Source organism: Ciona intestinalis, unplaced genomic scaffold (genome assembly GCF_000224145.3).
Source record: "Ciona intestinalis unplaced genomic scaffold, KH HT000563.1, whole genome shotgun sequence".
Classification (NCBI taxonomy): Eukaryota; Metazoa; Chordata; class Ascidiacea; order Phlebobranchia; family Cionidae; genus Ciona; species Ciona intestinalis.
In genome coordinates this window covers 1-5,774 of record NW_004190884.1, presented here as the reverse complement: position 1 = coordinate 5,774, position 5,774 = coordinate 1, and the positions used below count along the sequence as shown (strand labels likewise).

Sequence of the window (5,774 nt, the reverse complement as noted above, 5' to 3'; positions counted from 1 at the left end):
TCTTAGCACCTAAATCCCATATTTCCTGATCGTGTTTTAAGCAATTCGCTACGTTTTTTTTTAGAGTAGCAGGGCTGCTGTTATATTATGTAAATATTTCTTTTTTTGTTAACAATTGGGACGAGGAAATGGAATAAAAAATTTCTCACTTTACCCCATCCTACCATAAATTTTTAATGCGCCTATATGACTATACTGTATATAAAAAATATATTAAATCTATACTTACTAAAATATATTAGTTACGATAACCTTAATATAATTAGCAATTGTACTCTATATGTGGCCTACAGCGAGGCACGCTATGGGATCTAGGATTTAATCCAAAGTTGCCCATTACCGCAGCATATGCCTATAGTAATACTATACGCGCAGTGAGCATTTTCCAGTTTGCACGCTGCATATAATTCGGGTCGTTAACCTCAAATAAGGAAATGCAATAACGGCCTTCTTTGTGCTTTGCTTGAATACAGACGAGTTTTCCATTGTCCTTTTGACAGTAAACTTTTAAATGTGTGTACTTAACCATTCACGTATTATTCTGAGCCAAGCTGCGCCAAGTTAAATACAGCCAATGCACAAACAAAATACCTCATATAGAATGAACCATACAATATATAGTCTTTATTGTTACGGCAAACAAATAAAACTTCGTTTCACACGATAAAAAACGAAAATATAGGATGAGAAAACACTGGTATTACTTTAGGGGTAACATGTTGGAACATGGGTATATTGTATATAGTACTGTGGGGTAAGATGGGATACTACTGTATGTACATAAATCCCATATTTTCTAATCGTGTATTTAACAGTCTAATACCATCTTTTATAGTCGCGGGGTTACAGTTATATATTTATGTAAATATCCTTGGCGTACATAGTTTAATATCCGGGGTAACTCTTTTACAATACGATTTGCTTAAAACGGGCCATCTTACCCCACAATACTACATATGACCCATTTTACCCCACAAATTTATGAACTATTGTACGCCATTAATAAATCCACATATTAAATATATACATATATATAGTAGGATGGGGGAAGATAGGGCATCTTTTCATTCTATTTTCTCGTCTCATTCTCGCCCCGTTTCGTAGTAAACAAACAACATTCAAAGAATTATAAAACTGTATCCTCACGACTTTCACAGACCATTGTTAATTGTTTAAAACACGATCAGGCTATTTGGATATTATCTATTAAAGGTGTCCCATCTTCCCCCACCCTACTATATTTATATTTGTATGGTGTTTGTAACTTATGTTTCGTTCACTCTACTCAGCGAAGGTCAGTAAAGCGTAATATAATGTGACGTGGTTGTTTACGACGTGTTCACACTAGTCGCAGGAATTCCGACAAAATAATTATTGCTGCAATCTTCACAATCCGCTGTTACTATAAATAGATTTCAGTGTTACCTGATGTTAAGTTGCTGCTTCCAAATCCTATATCATGAAAATCGAAAACTTGTTTTTATAAAGGCAACACTTTTGTTAAAGGCGCTTGGAATTCGCGCAAATAACAATTTACCATTGTTACGTCATCAATTTTCAAGGTTGCTCCTAGTAATTAACCAATCAGCTTCCAGCTTTTCACGTGTTCGGCAATTTTTTTATTTTGCTCTCGTGAGTATGGTGCGCGATTCGTTCTTTTGGTTTTGCCACGTTTTAGAACAGGACTCAAGAAGTTAGAAGTTATAATGTAGTTAAGTGAGGTTCTTTACTTTATAATAAGGGATTGTTTTAATATTACATATATAATATACGAGCGATATAATATATTTATTTGTTTTATTAATATTTAACGTTTGATTTGCAGCCGGCTAGCTTAAAAAAATATTTATTAAAAGTTTGAATTATTTGAATTTACATTGAAACATTACCGACCGAAGTCTTATGTTCAAATCACATCAATGTTATCTCGCTCACAAATGATGCAGCTTTGGATTGGCAACGTTAAAAGTAAGTTTGTAACTTTATTATAGAATTAAGTTTTCTTGCTTTGTCGATGTTAGTATATTGTTTTAACAGGTTAGCCCTTTGTTCTTATAATATAGTAGGGTAAGAAGACCCTTTTGCCTTTAGCACATAAAATCCAAATATCCTGATCGTGTTTTAAACATTTAACAACGGTCTATGGGGGCCGTGAGGATACGGATTTTATACTTCTTTAAATGTTCTTTTTTTTACTACGAAACGTGGCGAGAAAATAGTATGAAATGGTGTCCCATCTTCCCCCACCCTAATAAATAGCAAAATACGGTAATATTTTGTGCTTCGAACTATGTTTTGTGAATTAAATTTTGTTTCCACTCTGTTAACCGATTATGTTATAACAGCAATCCAACATACAAGGAGAAAGTTACATAAACTCCGAAACGACAGATCTACAAGTTCGTAACCGCACAGTTGACCTGCATAACTGGTAAGTGCAAATATACATTAACAACCATATAAGGCAAATGTAGTATATTATACCACCGTGCTGTGGTTAACGTTATCCCATTCTACGTGTATGGGGTTTTGCAGCGAGAGACACAATGGGTCTATAGATTTAGGCCACAGTTGGCCCATTGGTCTAACCATAATTTATGCTGTATTAAAATGTACATTGATTTTAATAATGGTGAAAGAATTACAAAAACGTATCCTCACGACTCCCACAGACTGTTGTTAATGGTTCAAAATATGATCAGGATATTTGGATAATATGTGATAAAGGTGTCCCATCTTATCCCACAGTACTATATAAATCTTGTACCGCTCAGCGCTTGCGTATGGCATATTCTATATTCTTTAAGCCGCTGTAGTTGCGGGTTTCTATCTCGTTCATATGACAGTTAGAACTAACCCTATGTATTCAAACATTTTGTACTCATTTCAGATGCAGACACTACGCCATCAACTCCGCTATATACGAGTATACTGGTAAAAAGCTCTCTCCATAAACCGCTGTTAATATTTCGGTAAGTTTAATGACCACCCAACAACTGTTGCAATATTTATCGCCTATTTGATTAAGGATTTAAGCAGTTTCTAGCCCTAATGTAATAAAATTACCTACAAAGTTGCATACATGGTAACTCGTAAGCGAGCACAAGATGTATGAAACAGAACACCTGTGTTATAAAGAGTCGTTATTGTCCCTCCATGTGAGGATAAATAGGTTACATTTATACCAACGTACATGTGCTTACAATATTTAAATCTTAATTCATTTTCAACTTGATTTTTACCTCATAGATATGACGTCACACAACAAATGACGTCACTCAGCTGGTTCTATGAGCAAAAAATGATTGCAAATATTACGCGAAAAAAAGAACTGCCGGAGCAAGAAAAGACGAAGGTAAATACCACGTTATTTGTCTTACAAGTTACTTAATTTAAATGTTACACGATTTGAAAGTAAAGAACGTGTTGTTATCATCACCTGTGCATTTGTTGCATGTTAAACATACGTTTACAGTGTTTTCTAAAGATACGGTACAATATAATACAAAAAATACGTTACATGCGTTTATGCAAAGATGTACTTTACAGTAACCTTTAGCTAAGCACGTTATCCAAATATACTGATTGTGTTTTTAACAATTATCCACTCTGTGTGGGAGTCGCAAGGATACAGTTTAAAATTTTTGTTTTTGTTTTATACTTCCAAATAGTCAGAAAATAGAATGAAAAACTGTCCCAGAATATAAACAAAAATCTCCCCTATATTCAAACTTACTTTGTTTAGCAAATCCCTCGTAAAGAGATTGGAGAAATATGCAAACGCGGATGTTCATGTAGTAAATATATGGTGCATATATGTGTACTATATTTACTAAAAATCAACAAATCTAATTTGTTTTATTACTTGTACAGAAAAGCGACAAAGACGGAACGAAAAGCTCAAGAACGAAGATGGAGCCATATCATACCCAGCCTAGGATTTATTCTTAGTCGATGTAAATACTAACTTATGTGAGCTGTAGTATAAAAAGTCCCTAATTGAATGCTTGTTTAAAATTGAATGATGATGTGGTACACTGTGTGTGGTGTGGGGTGGGGTGGGGAAGTATACGGTGATGAAAAGATTAAAGTCCACCTTTGTACACGTTAGTAATGTAACGTGGTTGGGAATCTTGGGTTTTATTTCTCCATGTTTGTTTGTATGTGTGTGTAAACAACCTGCATAAGAACGGTGCGCGCAGGTCAGATTTCCTCAAACTTTAACCCAAACTCCCGGTGTCACTTATCAGCAAGGCCGGACAGTCGGCATCAGATAGATAGAAGTGACATCGCTATAACTAGGGATCGCTGATAGGAAGTTTAAGTTAGAACTGGGACGCTGCACCGGGCCGACACAACACGTGTCATTGCACCCAGGCCTATACAGCAGACTGTCCTGGTTTGCGTAAACCCATACACGCCAGTGGGTTAAAAGTCCGGTCGGCGAAAGCTGGTGGGTTCCAACTGCAAAACAATTAGGCGCCAAACTTGCGACTAGGGTAGGGATAAAAATTACTAAAAATTGTTAGGTCCCTGTTAGGCCCCCCTAAAACACTAAACAAATATTTTTTTTCAAAAGTGTTGTTTTTTGTTGTCATTCCTTTTTGAATCGACAACAAGCGCGAATATGCGACGCAAACTCGACGCGGTTGCGGCGGATTAAGTGATTCCTAAGATCACTCGGTTCGATCAATCTTGCGTTAAAGCAAGATATATAGTTAGCTCCCAAAATCCGTTCTTATGCAGTTTCCCACTTTGTAAACAATTTAGTTATTGCGACGCGATGCGGCGGTTTGCGATGGCGAAATAAATATTATCGCGGCTATTAATATTATTGTTGTATTGGCCCATAGAGAATGCTGTGTTGCTGTGCTTATTGTATGGGGTGGTATATGGTGGTGTTGGGGGGTTTCGGTGTTTATTGTATGTATTGATACACACTTACACTGTATACACGAAGTGAACTGTAATATTCTGATAAATCTATGGTGTGGGCATTTCTGTGACGCTAATGAAGTGACGTCAGTCTCTGGGTTAATTACGTCATAAATCATGACGTAAAATAGGACTGGATTTCAAATACAGATTGTTTAAGCTTGCTGTAATTAAAAACATGTTACTGGACTTGGTATATTATGGGATAAACGTCTCTGTTATATACTATGGGATAAACGTCTATAAAATCTGTATATCGTCTGCTATTGTCTAAATGCTGATGTTTGGTCCTGTGAATGGGGTTGTCATTGCGGCGGATAAGAGGCTTGCATGGGGTGTCGGACGTTTTGCATACATGATGTGCGTATTACTTCTCAATCATTGGCATTTTTGTTTTTTGCGTTCGTTACCGATTTTCACGCCCGCTTTTGTCTTTTTTTACTCGCTGGCGCTTTTACTTTTATTTTTTACGTTGCGCGGAGCTCCGTTTTTTTCATTTTTACGATTTTTATTTTATATTTTTGTCCTTGTTTCTCTTCCGCAAAAATGCCAATGAAGGGGAACTAATTTTGTACAGATGTTATGCGTGTTCGTAATCTCCATGCGACCTCTACCCCCCAATGATGTGGCAGTAACCCTGGGAGCCCAACTAGCTATTGGGGCTTCATAATACTTAACCCTGGGAGCCCAACTAACTATTGGGGCTTCATATTACTTAACCCTGGGAGCCCAACTAACTATTGGGGCTTCATATTACTCAAACCCCGGGAGCCCAACTAACTATTGGGGCTTCATATACTCAACCTGGGGGATCCTTAGATCGACCTGCAGCATCAGCT

At 36.7% G+C, this 5,774-nt stretch overlaps 1 long non-coding RNA gene across 1 annotated transcript; it reads left to right on the top strand.

The window, feature by feature from the left end:
* Positions 1-1,877: 1,877 nt before the first annotated feature.
* Positions 1,878-4,405, top strand: LOC104265865. The gene is made up of 5 exons (XR_717314.3): positions 1,878-1,968; positions 2,346-2,431; positions 2,891-2,972; positions 3,250-3,355; positions 3,874-4,405. It is a non-coding gene; the product is annotated as an uncharacterized LOC104265865 (long non-coding RNA).
* The last annotated feature ends 1,369 nt before the right edge of the window (positions 4,406-5,774 follow it).